We start from the raw sequence: 16,933 nt of genomic DNA, 5'->3' as shown, positions 1-16,933 counted from the left end.
CTCAGTTAGCTCTGTCATATTTCGATCCTCACTCTCTCCTTCATCTTCTCACTTTCTCGATTCATCAACCTTAGTCTCTACTTCGTCTTTCACGTCCAGATTAATGGAGCTCTGCAGCGACCAGTAGATCTATTTTCGATTTAGATATCAGTAAGCAATTTAGGGTTTCAATCGTTTTTTAGTTTTGGGTTTCAACTGGGTTCAATCGATTTTAGTGTTTGATTTCGATTCAGTTTTTTCTGTTTCTATTTGGGGATGGGGCGATTGAATATCATTTTTCCTTTTATCCTTGATTCGGTGTTCCGATTACTGAAAACCCAGACCTCTCTCTCTCTCTCACTCATTCTCTCTCTCTCTCTCTCTGTGTCACCCTCCTTGACAGTAGACGGCGGCGGAACGGTGAAGGTTCATTGACTCTTGTCTTGGTGCCAGTTTGCTTTGGAATTTTGTTGAAACAGACGAAAAGAACAGAAGAAGAGGAGGAAGAGGAAGAAGGAGAAGAAGGAGACGGGAAGAAATTGATGCTCGATTCCAACAGAAATTGAGTAAACTGATCATCCTAGGTATTCTATGATGGGTTTGAATTTGTTTGATTTCTTTTTTTGTCGGTCTCTCTGCTTTTCCATTATCATACATAATCATTTTGGTTTTTCCTGTTCAAGAAGCTCTGGGAACATGAAGACGACTTGGTGTGATATCCCGGACCCGATTTTGAAGCCTATTTGATTTTCTATCTATGAGTTAGACCTTTTTATATACTTAATTCTTATTCTTTTCTTCCCACAGTTAGTTCCGTTATATATATAGTTATTAGATAATGGTTTTAGTTTATCACTTTCGTTCTATTGCTCATTATATATGTTTTCCCTCTATTTCAAGAAGATTTTGATTATCTGTGTTATTTGCGCCTGGGCTTGTTTCGAAAGAGACGTGTTTGATTGTTTTGTTTTTTTTTTTTTCAGTTCTATATTTTGGGCTTCTATTAGCTGTGTCAATTTGTGCTTTTGATTGGGTTTTTTGTTGCTGAATTTCATATATTTTTGTATGAAGGTTTGAATAAAAACCTTAATGTTTAACAGTGTCTTACTAAAAGTGAAGAGTCCAAGCTAAGCAAGGATTACTTTAGCATGTGCTCTGCAACCAAAATGTAGAAGAGGTCCATGACTCCTGTGTGCGGCTGCGAGCTGCTGTAATTAGATCCCACAACCAATGTCTCCCCATCCCTTATTTTACTGGTATGTGTTTTTCACAATGACATATGTTTTTGACTCACGCACTGATCTTTAGCATACTGTATTAAAGTTAGTCTTTTTTGATTCATGAAACATGCACTACAAGCTGTGGCAGCTCTAGAAACTTCATTTGCAAACTGAATTTTTAATTTCAATATTTGCTTCTGAACATTGAAGTTTAGTTTTTGAGGAGCTAATGGAACACGTGAAGGAAAAGGAGGAGAAAGAAGCTAAAAGGTGTAAACGTCTTGCAGATGATTTCTTTCATCTCTTATCTTCTATCAAGGTCAAGGTGCAGCAGGTTGTGTGCCAACCTAAGATTTTTTGTGTTATATTTTTTATACTCTTTTTTTCCTGCACTATTGCCATTTTTCCTGCATATCCTGTTTTAGGAGGTGAAGAGAAGGACACACTTTATTCATCAATCTGATTCATTATTTTTTACAGGAGATAACTCCATCTTCTAAATGGGAGGACTGTAAATCACTTCATGAAGTTAGTTCAGAGTACAGGTACCATTTTTTAATAACCTGAACCTCGATTCCTTTTTAGTCCAAATAGTTGTTATTGCTATCAAGGGTTTAGGGAAAATGAAGGAAGTTTTAAAGGAACTAGGATTACAAATATAAAGTGAGGTGTAAGTATCTCAATTGAATTGAATATGTTTGCTATAGCTCTCTCAGAGTTATCCTAGTTGCTATAGCAAACATATTCAATTCAATTGAGATATTTACACCTCACTTTATATTTTTAATCCTTGTTCTTTTCTAACTGTCTATTGCATGATTATGTTACAACTCTTGTTCAGTGCTATTGGTGAAGAGAGCTCTTGCAAGGAGATAATCGATAAACACATATCATTTGCACAGCCTTTTGGAATTTTATTATCTCCTGGTATTATTACACTTCGACAAATTTCAAAACTTTCTATCATCATTTAAGAATATCATTTTTCAAAGGTCCATGTCCCTCTTCTAATTCAAACCACACAAGCTTGTTGACTCCAATTTAGTTACTGTTTTCTAATGAATTTTACCATCTTACTTTCAATTTGGCTATTGTACTTTGACGTTTTCAGCTTTTGTCAGTTGTCATGTATAAATTTTAAATGCAGGAAGCTCGCAGTAAGTTTAGTGTTGAAACTGAGCCTGAAACTGCAGTTCTTGTTAATATGTACCCCCTATTTACTTCAACACATTAGTCCCTTGATCTTGTTCTTCCATTTCTGTGGCTGCAAATCAATTAAGGAGAAAAATATTAAATCTCGCTGTTTAAAAATAATCTATGTGCTTTAATGTTAATGTTATAATACTACATCATAGATTTGGTTCAACTTTGCTTGTGAGCTTGAAACAAAAGTCATCTTCTATTTTTGCTTCTGGCCATCAATATCCAAATGCTAAAGAGTGTATTTAAGGATGGTAGATAATGGCTTACCTCACATGGTAACTCTTTATTTGTTTGAAGACATGAATTTGTTAACAATTTATTTATCTTTTCTTGATTGTTTCATGCAGCCTGCATATAACAAGGATGATTTCTTTGACACAATTTAATGTAGTTCTCTTAACCGTGGAGCAAGAAATGGACATAGGTTTTCTGAGAGAATGAGGACAGATAGTGAGGTTTGCCAATTTATATGAATTTTTATTTATGATTACCAAGTGACAAGTCATAGCTGGGGGATGTGCTTATCTAATTAAACTTTTTTTTTTGGCAGACATTTGGCAATTTCCAGCAGAGATCTAATCTTGGTTATGGCGGCTATGGTCCTGGCCATAATAGCAACTTAACCACATTGAGGCTACCCTACCATTAAAGCTACATGCCTTGCAGTAAACATGATATGATGGCAAGTTCTTTTGCCCTCCCTCTTCTTCCTTTTACAATCTCTTTTTAGAAAGTTATTCTCTGTGCTATAAGGGTTCAGTTTATGTATTGGAAGCAGCTCTAGTGAGACAGTTGAATTTCAAACCATCTTTTAAGTCACTGGAGTTGTAAACGTAAATAGCTCAAATGGTTTTGTGATTGAATACCTTGTTTCTTGCAGGTGATTCCTTTGCCTCTTCCCCCTAGTGACACATCAACCAAAAGAATAGTATAGATAGATGGAACTAGTGAACAAATTGAAGTTGCTAAATAGCTGGTGAACTGCATAGATGTTTTTTCAAGTACAAAATAGATATATATTCTGTTAGTCATCTGACCTTAACTGATCAAAATTCTTATCATTATGATGTTGTGGTGGTATTATATGTATTGTTATTAACTTATTATCCGGGATCTCAAACTAATATGGAACTAGATTTGTAATGCTTTAAACTACAGAGTTTATTGATGTTGATTGACTGAATACAATCTCATGTATTGGTATGCAATGAAATACAATCATAGTTGGCATTGCATTCAAAAGCCCTAACAAAAAAATGATATGGCTGTCTTGATTTTCTATTTTTCATTTTTCATTTTTCTTTATCCGAAGCATATGAAAACTCCATTTTTCATTTCCCTATAGTAGTGTTGGTCTTTCCTGGATATATGTAATTTAATAGATTAGATTTGATAGGTGGTATTTCTGCATTGATATACCATGTTTTCAATTTCAGTACTGGGAGGACCATTCATAAAACATCATTTGACAGTCAAGTTACCGCTATGGACCATGCTCACACTGGACCGATCATTTTCTGTGGAGATGGGACGGTGTGTTATGGCCTATATTCATTGGCAGTTTTTTTTTTTATATATATTTTTTTATGAACTTGCATAACTTTTACTGATGTAGTCTATTGGATAATTTGTTGCAGGGGTTTATATATTCTGTCAGTATGAATTCTCACACAGGAGTATTATCCCGCTCTCATCGGCATCGAAGTAGCAGCAGGCAGAAATCTCCAGTCACAACTGTGGAGTCCCGAAGTTTTTCTCTGTTGGCTCGGGGCCCTGTGTTGCTGACATGTACTCAAGATGGAAGTTTGTCTTTCTTCAGGTTTGGTCGCAGAACTCGACGTTTTTTTACTTCCATTGTTTTTTTTTTTTTTTAAATACTGACAAGATGATTGGTTTGTTGTAGTGTTGCGCTGGAAATACAAGGTTATTTGGCTCTTCATTGCTCACTCAAATTAACTCCACGAATATACAATATCCGGGCTCTTCATGGGTTATGGAAGCTGCAGTAGTTATGGCACTTGTCCTTGCTAATGGGGGAGTAAGTAGTCTTAAACTAGCTATGCACTTCCAATTCAGGTCAAATTAAATATGAAGTGTAACTTATTCTGGAATGAAATGATATTCCAAGGTGAAGGTCCTGACTGGCAAGACTTTGTTGGGATTATTGTCCTATTAATAATCAATTCAACCATTAGTTTTGTAGAGGAGAATAATGCGGGAAATGCTGCATCAGCTCTTATGGAACGTTTATCTCCAAAGACAAGGGTATGTCTCTTTGATTGATGCCTTCCGCTCACAGATTTTGGCTATGACAGTTTTATGAGGTCTGCTGGTCATGTTTTTCTATAAATTAAGGTAGATCTTTTATTTGTAGCTTGTATCTTTTCTGCAGATGAGTTAAATGCCTCACTAAGCTGCACATGAGTTAAATGCAGACGAGTAGACCACCTACCAGATTTGCAGCAAAGGTTTTTGTTCTTTTTTCTGCAATATCTTGTTCCTCATTGAGAATGAAGACTAGTTGCTCTTGTAATATGCAGCATAAGTCTATATGGGGGTCAAGAAAGATTTGTGTCTCTGCAATGGGTCAGCAGGTTTGTGCCTCTGCAAGCTCACTGGCCATTCCGTTTTCTATGACCACTTCTATGATTTGGGTGATTCCGTTCATGATCAGATTGTGAAACTAGTACAGCAGTACAGCAGTATAGCTAGCTAGTTCCTTTATTAACTTGTGTCTAGTAGAAATTTTTCATTCATTAAGCATTTAGACTTGTCTTCAGATCCAGATTAGTATATATGAGTTATTTTGAACTGAAGTTCATGATTAAGTTTGTGTACATGAGATACTAGTGGATTAATGGAAATTGCAATGAATGATTTTGAATGTGGATTTTATGGTTTCATACTTTCATTAATGGGCAATTTTAATTTCCAGAATGCATGCATACCAATTGTACAGGGGACTACTAAAATGTGTCATCACAAACTGCAAGCTACAACAAAAGCACACCAAAATGTGTGGTTGCAGCTGCACAGTGTATAACAACAACAAATAAGTGTGATTGGACGTGATTACAGACAATATAAAACACGTACTATTAGTGGTCCTTGTTATATTCAGACCACAAAAATTTGTCGTCTAAATAATCTCAAACGACAGTAAATTGTCGTCGTAATGAGATTGACATAACAGAAATCTATTGTCTAAACCATTTCCCAACATCACATATGTATAATTGAAAAATCTTTCACACAACACTTAAATGTCATACAAATCAACCATAGAACGACACTTAATTGTCCTCTGATACACTTTACGACCACATATAATTGTCGTGTAAAGTAAATTAGCACAACCTTTAAGTGTTGTTGTATGAGAGAAGACACTACATATGAGTCTTCATATTTCTTATTTAAGGGCATTCAGACCACACAAATAAGTCTTGCAATATGCTTCACAGAATAGTATTTCAAAAAATATGTCATTGTTTTGTTTATCAGACAATACAAAACCGTTGTTTGAATGCTTTTAAAGAAACAGATCACAATGTTCCCAAAATGCAAAACTCATCAGACGACACATTTTTTATGTCGTCTGAAAATTCAGACGACAGAACTCTTCTGTCGTTCGATACGCCCAAGACACGACATCGTACTAGACGACACATTTTGGTTCGTTCAGACGACAGAACAGTTCTGTCGTCTGAAGACCTTTTTGACATAGTGTGTTTTTTGAGTCCTGTGTGACTGTTTTAATGATTTGCTCCAAGGGACTGTGCGGCCCGAGGAACGAAGGTCTATGACCTTGGGCAGAATATCAGGTAATCACGTCTTTGGCCGGACGAGTGGTTACGTTTCAGTTAAAGCTCTAGTCTGTCTGCCATATAGGTAATTCATGGGGTAACGGGAATTGGTTATTGATAACTCATGACATTACGTGTTTTTAGGGAATAAGGTGTGAGTTGCTTCCTTATTAACGGTTTTTAAGGGGACAAGGTGCAAGTTGTTTTCCTTATTAACGATATGGTACGATTTGGTACGATTGATAGAAATCAAGGTGTGAGTTGCTTTCTATGTTATTTTGATAGAATTCAAGTGTGAGTTGTTTTCTATGGTACGTTATGGTACGATTGATAGAAATCAAGGAGTGAGTTGCTTTCTATGTTATTTTGATAGAATTCAATGTGTGAGTTTTATTTTTGATGAAGAATTCAAGGTGTGAGTTGTTTTCTATGTTTCGTTTTAAAAGGAACCAACGAGTGAGTTGCTTTCTTTTATTTCGATTTGAAGGAAAATAAAGTGTGAGTTGTTCTCCTTTGTTTCGTGTTTTACGGGATTAAAGTGTGTTTGGTTTCTCGATTGAAACGTGACTTGTGCGGACTTTTATCCTGTGATTGGGTGTGAGTTGTTTTGAGAACAATGTTTAAACTGAGATTGTTTGTTTTAATGTAATCTCCTGAACTAAGTTATATGCAGGGATTACTGCTTTTTGGATTGTTGTTCTGATGTAATCTCCTGAACTAAATTTCTATGCAGGGATTACTATGATTGAATCGATTGCTTTAATGTAATCTCCTGAACTAAGTTATATGCAGGGATTACTGCTTTTTGGATTGTTGTTCTGATGTAATCTCTTGAACTAAATTTCTATGCAGGGATTACTATGATTGAATCGATTGCTTTAATGTAATCTCCTGAACTAAGTTATATGCAGGGATTACTGCTTTTTGGATTGTTGTTCTGATGTGATCTCCTGAAATAAGTTTCAATGCAGGAATTATTGATTTTACTTAATTCGATTTTTAAGTGTGGTTGTGGTTGGGATTTGGTGTGAGTTGTTTTCGAGTTACTCATACGGGCTTGCAAAAGCTTACCGGGTTTGTTGTGTGACAACCCGGTGCACCATTCCAACGGTGTAGGGGTTAATCCTGCAGGGTAGGATAATCGGGGCTGAAGCCGAGGTGGCTTGTTGGCAACAGAACAGGTAGGAAGCAAATTTGATTGGCCTTGCCATTGTTATGACTTGCGCTATGTAGTAAACTCTGAGGAGCTTTTGCGTTTTATCTTGTTGTAGACAATTTAATTCGTAAGCTTATGTAATATATGACTCTGTGGGCGGGTCAATATTGACATAGTGGGTTCAGGGCATCAATATGTATGTTGTATAAAGGGAAAAAGTTTTCCAGGTATTTGGTATTGATGGCTGAACGTTCACACATGTATAATTATGGGGTTATATATCGATTTTTTAATTGTGTTAAAAATCAGGGGCGTGACAGTGACATCTTTGAATGGTTTAGCTTTTGTGTTCAAGAGCTTTCTTTGATGGATTTGGGTGATTTAATTCATCTTCTTTGGGGCATATGGAAAGAGAGAAATTGTAGAGTTTGGAAGAATAAGAGTCTTCCTGCTTGTGACGTGTTGATTAAGTCTATGGCCAGACTACATGCTTTTAGGTTTTATAATATGAAAATGGGAATTAGTCGCACTGCAAGGTTTGCACGTTGGTCAGCCCCGCCTTTGGGATGTGTTAATGTCTAAAAGTCCGGCGGTAGCTGAACCTTTGTTAACGCTGATCCGGTGGGCGGATCGGTACTTGTGATGCTCTCAAAGCTTCTGCTACCTGTCAAGTAAAATACAAAGGGCGTCAGAGGAAGACCGCGTTGGGCGGTCTTCAACTCTCCGATGCCTAAGTTAGTCAATGTATTTATGTTGACAAAGTAACAGTAGGTAAGTATTGAATGCGTAATTAATGAGGAGAGAGGAGAGAACCTTTTATAGGTGAGGAGGAGGCTGACCTCCTCCTTGTTTTCGATGTGGGACTGATGTGCTTTAGTTCCCAGTTTCAGAAGCTTCTGACGCTATCTTGGCGCGGCGCGTGGCGGTGCGTCGGAGGCGATCTGGAGGTGCTCTGACGCTGTGGTTGTAGCCCGCCTGGCGGTGTGTCGGCATGTCATTCCTTTGGTTGGAATTAGTACCTTTGGCGGTACAATGAGCGTGGCCCATTATAGCTAATTATGCTTGCAAATGTACATGTATGTACAAGTCCCCCAAGTCCCCAGTCAAGGAGGGCAATCTTGGTTGGGGAGTTGCTCGGCGGTTTGAAGCGTTTTGTTCCGCTAGACTTGCAAGAGCATAATTAGCGTCAGTGCGTTGTCAACTATGGATTTTGTGAGCAAACGCTTTATGCCCTTTCGGGTGGGCCCCTGCTAGGCCCCCCAGGGAGTCCCCCACTCCCCGGCTAAGATAGACCTCCGGATGGTCGGCAAATTTTTTGTTGAGGGGGAGCTGCACGGAGCAGAGGGTGTTGGGTAGCGAACCCAATCTTAGTACCCGAGTGACGGGGGTCAACGTGCCTGATCAGGGCCGTCGTAGACTGCTGACAAGTCCGCGTGTCCCGTAGGGACAGTCTGACCGTAACACCGCGTGGCGGTCGTTGTCAGAATGAGGCGTGGCCTCGGGATCCGCCGCTGGCGGATACCCCCCACTGACTGCAGCAGGAAGCAGCGTCCAGTAGACGTGCCTGGCGGTACTTCATTGAGCGATATTGCGCTGAACAAAGCACGCAACTTGCAAGGTGAAAGGGGGTCCGCCAGATGTGTGTGGCGGAAGACCGCCCCGCTTGCAGGATCGCAAGGGAGAAGTTCCGCTGGCGGGGTTTCGCTCAGCGGAGACTTCGTCACTTGGAAGATGACAAGGGAGAAGTTCCACTGGCGGGGTTGCGCTCAGCGGAGACTTCGTCACTTGGAAGATGACAAGGGAGAAGTTCCACTGGCGGGGTTGCGCTCAGCGGAGACTTCGTCACTTGGAAGATGACAAGGGAGAAGTTCCGCTGGCGGGGTTGCGCTCAGCGGAGACTTCGGATGGTTGGGGAAATCCTCCCAAGTAGTTACTTTCACCAGACGCTTCGTCTGGTGGTGGTTTACAAGTGTCCAACCCGCAGAGGGTTAGCGTGCTGAGGCCTGTTTCCTAAGGCTGGCCGTCTTCTTGCCATAAATGATAGTAATTATGGATTTCGTAATCCGGAGAGTAAATGGTGGTCTGTTACACGTGTACGGCTGTCGTGTGATGTCGTTTTTTAGCAAACGGCTGAGAACGCGCTGATGTTGACATAAAAGGGGGGGAAACTCAGCGAGATTTGACACTTTGGTGAAAGCTTTAAACTCGCAGTCGTCGTCCTCTCGCTCTGTTCGTCCGAGACTGAAGAAAGAGGTTGTCGGAGCTTGGAGTAATCGTTCCCGGAGAAACGACGATCTCGCACCCTTAAGATTACCGTGCAGCATCGTATTGTAGGCTTCTCCACCGAGGTTGGTATCTGGATTTCCTTTTCCCTGTTTCATTGACTGCTATTTTCTGGGTTTTGTTGTTTTTGGGTTTGGGAGGGTTTTTGTTCTTTGGCGTGTTCTGAGGTGTGAAGTGAGATTTTGGGGGGGGGGGGTTGGGTTATGGTGGTTGGCAGAGAGTTGACGTTTAGGGATTTGCTAGATGGTCGAATCTAGGTTGAGTGTGCTTGTTCTTATTTTGGCATTTTCTGGGTAAATTGGTCTTGATGTTCTTGGTTATAACTGATGTAAGAATAGGCTAGATCTGTGTTTGTGCTAACTGGTGTGGGTTTTAGGGTTTGGGATGGCTAACGTCATAGAGATTTCGAGCAGTGAGGATTCCGGGTCTGACGTGTCGTTCAGCGCGGCGGATAGGGTATTTATTGACTCGTTGCGTCCGTCTGACTATGCAGGAACCTCACAACCAGAACCGCTAGAGGTTGAGCCGCTACAGACCATACCTTGGGAAGTAGCTATGGGTCGTGGTCCACGTCCAGAGAGCTCTAGAGCGGGTGAGGCCGCTACTGCCAAAGCTAGGCGCGACGAGCGTTTGGCGAGCAATAGCGCTGCCAGCGGCTCTGCTGGGGAAGAAGAAACAGCGGGGGAGAATGCTGAGTCGGCGTGGTTCCTCGAGGATGGCACCGCCGTTGACGAGGCAGGAGGGCGGATGAACGCCGCCGCCGTTACTCGAATGAAGAAGACGTTCCGGTTGCCCGGCTCGGTGAAGCTGCGCCCACCGTCGGTGGATGAGAAAGCGTCAATTCTCCCAGAGGGATTTGCGGCGGTGCATGAGGCGATATTCCGCCAAGGAGTGACACTCCCGCTGGTGCCCAATCTTCAAATCTTGGTGTGCGAGTTTGGCCTTGCCTTCGGTCAGATTTGCCCCAACATGTGGCGGTTGATGTTGGCGATGAACTCACTGTGGCTGTTGTCCGGGTGCGAGGGCCCTACTGTGGCGGAAGTGCTTCACTTCTACGAGTTGGTCTACGTGAAGCGCCAGGGTTGCAGGGGGCAAGTGAACCTGAGCCGCCGCCAGGGAGCGCCCAAGCTGATCGAGAATCTAAGGGATTCAATGTCCTACTGGCGGGGGACCTTCTGCGTCGCCACAGATGGGTGGGAGTATCAGGCTGGGGCGAACGTGGAAAGGCCGACGTTTAGGATTAAGTCGGAGTTCCAACCTATTCGAGGTTGGTAACCAGTTTCCGCTGAATGTAGCTGGCGGGTGCTTGTATTTTGCAAATGTACCTTTACTAATCGATTTGTGTTTGTGCAGCGGGATTGCGGTACAACTTAACGCGCGAGGAGGAGTGTCGCGTGGCACGAATCAGAGGTTGTTGGCGGAACCGCAACTTGCTGGACTTCCGACTTCTGACTGGTTGGGAGTTGCTAGTCGAGCAGAAATTAACTCGCTCCGCTGGTAAGAAACTTCCGCCATACTGCTCTTTTTTGTAATAAGTAGCCCAGACTGACTGGTTTATTGTTTTTTTTTTTTTTAGAAACGCCGCTAGGTAACAAATCGATCCGCGACGCTTTCGAAAAAGCAATGGACCGCGCCGAGATTGATAACTTCCGGGAGACAATGTACGCTGAGGGGTTGGCGGCCCAGAAGACCGTAGTGAACCCCGAGACACTGGCGTTGAGCCAGTCGGAGGTTCCGGTGGTGTTGCAAATGCCGCTCCACTCTCACCTTGGCGACGATGGCTTGCCCGTCGTTCAGGCGGGGGTCCCCGTAGGAGGCGGCAAAAAGGGGGCCGCAACAGCGGCTGCTGCAAAGGAAAGGGTACCCGCCAACAGGCGTGGTTCCCAGAAAGAAAGGCCGGTGCAGCCGGCAGGGACTGTCACTGCCCCAAGGGAGGAACCGCCGCTGAGGGTGACGAGGGCCGCTGGCGGGAACACAAGGGTGCTTGAGAGGAAGCGCCGGCAGGTAGACTCCCCCGACGAGGAAGAGGGGGAGGACGTGGAGATTGTCGGAGGCCGGCAGCAGAAGAAGGCCCGTCAAGCCCCGCTCAAAGCTGCTGTGGTGGAAGGGGAGGCCCCCGCCGCCAGTGACCTGGACTCCTTCGCCGCCTACGCGGAGTTTATGACAGATGGCGAGAGGGAGTTCCTCTTCCATCTGTGCGAAAGGCTAGGGTTTGGCGGCCTAGCGGGGATCTCACGGCCAACCGCGATTGACCAATCGCCCTACAGCTCGGCGTTTGGTCAGATTTCAACTGGGCTCCACGACATGTTTGAGGCGGCAAAGAAGCAGCCTCTGGTCGAAGGGGAGCTGAGAGAGGAGATTCAAAGCCTCCAGAGGGAGCTGGCGGAGGCGAGGGAGAAGCTGGTGGATACAGAAAGGCGGCTGGTCAAGGCGGAATGTTACTTCGTCGACGTCCGTGGTAAGCTCAATGTGGCCATCGAGCGGGACTTGGAGAGGAATGACCGCGTCTCCAAGTTGGAGGAGGACATTGCCCTGCAGAAGGAGCGGATAGTCGCTAAGGACAAGAAACTTATTATTGTGCAGCGGGAGTCCGCCACCAGGGCGACGGAGCTGAAGCGGCTGGAAGGCCAGGTCACCCGCCTGAGGGCTGAAGGGGAAACTGCCGCGGCCGCCGCTGTTGAAGCATTCAAGCAGTCGGCGGAGTACGCGAAGGTGATGACCGAGTCCGCGAAGGTTGGGGCCTTGGCAAACATAGAAATGCTGAAGCGGAAGGGCGCCATCGACTTCGTCAAAGCGTCACAGCCCGATGCGCCGCCGGACAAGAGTGCCCCACCCGAGAAAGAGGTCGTGCCTGCCCCAGTGGGAGGTGCCCGCTCAGGCAGTGGGGAAAGCGGCGCACATCCGACGGAGGGGTCCCAGCAGACTCCCAATCCCACCCCGTCGGAGGTGTCGCGTGCTGGATTCCTGGCGGCACACACTCGGGCGGACGGCACCATAGAGACCCCAAGTCCGACAGCCCGAGGGTCCGATCAAACGAGTCGAGCGATCGTGCCGCCGCCTGCTGAAGCAGAAGATGCCGAGGGCAACCCCTGAAGCCAGCTGGGACCGCAATAGATTCTTTTTGTTTTTTTTTGTAGCCACTGAGGCGTAATAACTTGTAACAAATATTTTGAAATTGAATGAAATTTTCGAAGTTGGTGTTTGTTATGATGTGTTTGTACCGCTAGTACCTTGACTTGTATTTTTCTGTTGTTAATCAATGAAACATTAAAGGAATTAAGATTGGTCCAAGTGCACTACGTAGCGGACGAGGTCCGCTGACGATTGCTGGCGTGGCCAGTTGCCCTCAGTGCTTGACTTGGTAACAATGGTTTGAATAATTCCTCGATTCATTGATAGCTGATTGATCAGCGTGTACAAAAGTGGGGTAGTACCCGTTGGGTAGCTTCCCTTAGCTAAATATTGAACAAAAATTTAGCTAAGTCAAGATGCTCCTGGGTAGCGGATGACTATTTGTAATAATACCGAAGGTGTTCGGTATTCCAAGGGTGGGTCGACGTGACGCCATCCTTGTCCATTAAGTAGAAGGTGCCTGGGCTAACGACTTCCACAACCTTCCCAAGTTGGGCGGAGTTTTGTTGGCGGTGGAATTACTTCCTTGATTACCCAGTCCCCCAATTGGAGGTTCCGGGCCTTGACTCTGGCGTTGTAGAAACGCGATACCTGTTGTTTGTTTTGCAAGTTGCGCAAATGGGCCTTGTGTCTTTTTTCTTCTAGGAGGTCCCTGTCCAGGTTGACGCCGTCACCGTTGGTCTCTGGGCAGTAACCTTCGACCCTAGCGGTAGGCTGAGTTACTTCAACATGTAGGACAGCCTCTGTTCCGAACATCATACAAAAGGGTGTTTCGCCGGTGGCGGAAGTTGAAGTTGTCCGGATAGCCCATAGGACTTCTGGCAGCTTCTCCGCCCATAAACCCTTGGCGTCGTCGAGCTTCTTTTTTAGCAGCTTCTTGATTATCTTGTTTGCTGCTTTGACTTGGCCGTTGGTTTGGGGATGGGCGACAGATTCAAAACTCAACTTGGTGCCAAGGTTGGCGGTAAAGGAGATGAGTTTCCTGTTGTTGAACTGTGTGCCGTTGTCTGTAATGATTGTATGTGGGACACCATAGCGGCAATAGATGTTCTTCCAGAGGAAGTGAATTACCTTGGCGGTAGTTATTGCCGTCAGTGGCTCCACCTCTATCCACTTGCTGTTGTAATCGATGGCAACAATAATGTACTTGAACTGGCCCTTGGCGGTTTGGAACTTTCCCATCAAATCGAGGCCCCACGTGGAGTGAATCCATGGGCCGATGATAATTGACAGCGGCTCTGCCGGTGCATGTGGGAGAGCTGCAAACTGTTGGCATTTTTGGCAAGACCTCGAAATCCGTCGGGCGTCATCACCAAGTGTGGGCCAGAAGTAGCCCTGTCGCATTGTGCGGTTGGCCAGGGATCTGGCGCCCGAGTGGTTTCCACATTCTCCGCCATGGATTTCCGCTAGGACGACCTTTCCCTCCTCTGGGGTTAGGCAGCGGAGGTTGGGATGGGTGAATCCTTGGCAGTAAAGCTTGCCATTCTGGATGTTGTAGCGGGTTGTTCTCCGCTTAAGCTGTCTCGCCTGGACCTTATCCTCTGGCAATGTGCCGTTGCGCTTGTATGCAATGATCTCGTCCATCCAACTGGGACTGACCTCAATGCTGAAGATCTCCGCCAGAGTCTTCGTGATACTCGGCCTGTCAAGGCACTCCACTCTTGTGTCCGCTGGACTTTGATGTGGTTGGGCAGTTGCCAGTCTCGCCAATGAATCAGCCTTAGCGTTCTTTTCCCTGGGGATTTGTGTGATGGTGTGAAATTTGAACTTTTTGAGCAACGTTTTGACGTACCCCAAATATGCCGCTAACTGTTGGACCTTGGCTTGGAAGCTGTCGTTGACCTGGTTAACGACTAATTGAGAGTCGCTGATTATGTTGACGCTGTCAGCCCCTGAGTCAATGGCGAGGAGCAAGCCGGTAATGAGGGCCTCGTACTCCGCCATGTTGTTTGAAGCTTTGAAGTTGAATTTCAACGCGTATTCCGCGTTCAGTCCCCGGGTCCTGTTAAGATGACTCCGGCGCCGCTGGCCTTGGCGTTGGCGGAGCCGTCCACATGCAGGTTCCAATCTGACTGTGGGGGAGTTGCTTCCTCAGCGGTTACTATTTCTGTTCCGGGCCCTGCCCCGGTAACAGGCTCCGGCTGATGCTCGGTGAGTTCAGCGATGAAGTCCGCCACTGCCTGGCCCTTCATGGCGGTTCTTGGCTTGTATTCTATGTCGAACTCGCTGAGCTCAATGGCCCACTTGCTGAGGCGTCCTGAGTGTTCAGGGTTCTGCATAACTTGCCTCAGCGGTTGATTGGTTAACACATGGATGGTGTGAGCCTGGAAGTATTGGCGGAGGCGCCTGTCGGCAACGATGAGTGCGAGGGCTAGTTGCTCCAAGGGAGGATACCTTGTTTCTGCTCCGTTCATGCCTCTGCCGGCGTAGAACACTGGGAGCTCGTCCTGGCCCTCCCACCGGACAATGGCGCAGCTCACCGCCGACACCGAGACCGCTAGGTAGATGAATAGTGTCTCTCCTTGCACAGGGACAGAAAGGAGAGGGACTGCAGCTAGGTATTCCTTCAGGCCCTGGAACGCCGCCTGACACTCTGGGTTCCAGTTGATGACTTTCTTGTGAGTCGTTTTGAGGAGCTTGAAAAATGGGGCACACTTATCAGTGAGTCTGGAGATGAATCGAGAGAGGGCGGTTAACTTGCCCTGGAGGCATTGGACGTGCACCTTATACTCAGGGTCCGCCAGGTCAAGGATGGCCTGCACCTTGTCTGGGTTAGCCTCGATGCCCCGCTCGCTGACGATGTAACCCAGAAATTTGCTGGCGGTGACCCCAAAGAAGTATTTTTATGGGTTGAGGCGCATACCATAGGCCAGGAGAATGGTTACTATGATCTTGAGGTTTGCCACATGTCCGCTGGCCTTTATGCTCTTAACTAGCATGTCGTCCACGTAGACCTCGATGATTTTCCCCAGATGCTCAGCGAACATGGCGTTCATCAGCCGTTGATAAGTTGCACCAGCGTTCTTCAGACCAAAAGGCATGACATTGTAGCAGTAGAGGCCTTTGTCGGTGGTGAAGGTGGTGCACTCCTGGTCGCCGGGATGCATCTTGATCTGATTATATCCGGAGAAAGCGTCCATCATGCTGAGGAGCTCATGTCCGGCGGTTGCATCGACTAGCTGATCGATACGAGGTAGCGGGAAACTATCCTTGGGGCATGCCTTGTTGAGATTTTTGAAGTCGACGCACTTCCGCCACTTGCCGCTGGGCTTCTTGACCATTACCAAATTGGAGATCCACTGGGAATAAATGACTTGGCGGATGAATCCAATGCCCTGGAGCTTGGCAACTTCTTCTCCTATTGCCTGGTATTTTTCCTCATCAAAGGCCCTCCGCTTCTGCTTGATGGGATAAAAGGAAGGTTTGATGGTCAGCTTGTGAGTTATAATTTCAGGGGAGATACCTGGCATGTCAGCGTAGGACCAGGCAAAGACGGCGACGTTATCACGCAGGAACTGAGTGAGCTCCGCCGCTACCTCTGGGTCTAGCTGGGCGCCTATGCGGACCGTCCGCTCAGGGTGCTCGTCCGAGATGGAGATGACCCTCAACGACGTCTCCGCGTTGACCGGTTCCTTCTTGACATACTTCTTCTCCTCATCTCTAGGATCCTCAAAGATGTTTTGTGGCGGTGCCTGATTACCCACCGTCAGGATCTCATGGCGGCGCGCTGACCGTTCTATGGTTGTTGAATAGCACTCTCGAGCCAACTGTTGACTTCCTCTCACACAGCCCGTGCCGTTGGGTGTGGGGAACTTCATGAGAAACATGTATCCGGCGATGATGCACTTGAGCTTGTTTAGCGCTGGTCGTCCAATGATGGCGTTGTACGAACTGAAACAATCGACAATAATGAACTCCGTATGTATCTCCGCCATGCATGGACTAGTACCAATAACCAGTCGCATGTAATCCGACCCCAGCGGTTGTGTGACGTTGCCGGAGAAGCTGAGCAGTGGCTCGAGATCCTAGAGTAGTTTCTTATTCCGCTTGAGGTGATTGTAGCAGCCGTTGAAGATGACATTGACAGCGGACCCGCTGTCCACCAAGATTCTCCCTACTGAGAATTTGCCAAGGATGGCGTTGACCAGGAATGGGTC

The 16,933-nt window shown here is 45.6% G+C and overlaps 2 long non-coding RNA genes across 2 annotated transcripts; both read left to right on the top strand.

Moving 5' to 3' along the window:
* Nucleotides 1-1,411: 1,411 nt before the first annotated feature.
* Nucleotides 1,412-3,426, top strand: LOC133713919 (uncharacterized). Its single transcript, XR_009848328.1, has 4 exons — nucleotides 1,412-1,533; nucleotides 1,680-1,744; nucleotides 2,750-2,857; nucleotides 2,953-3,426. It is a non-coding gene; the product is annotated as an uncharacterized LOC133713919 (long non-coding RNA).
* A 272-nt stretch (nucleotides 3,427-3,698) lies between these two features.
* LOC133713355 (uncharacterized) lies at nucleotides 3,699-5,292 on the top strand. Its single transcript, XR_009847954.1, has 4 exons — nucleotides 3,699-3,935; nucleotides 4,040-4,221; nucleotides 4,306-4,667; nucleotides 4,795-5,292. It is a non-coding gene; the product is annotated as an uncharacterized LOC133713355 (long non-coding RNA).
* The last annotated feature ends 11,641 nt before the right edge of the window (nucleotides 5,293-16,933 follow it).

The sequence above is a fragment of the Rosa rugosa genome, chromosome 6 (assembly GCF_958449725.1).
Source record: "Rosa rugosa chromosome 6, drRosRugo1.1, whole genome shotgun sequence".
Lineage (NCBI taxonomy): Eukaryota > Viridiplantae > Streptophyta > Magnoliopsida > Rosales > Rosaceae > Rosa > Rosa rugosa.
Note: the sequence above shows the minus strand (reverse complement) of the source record. Positions and strands in the feature narration are given on the sequence as shown.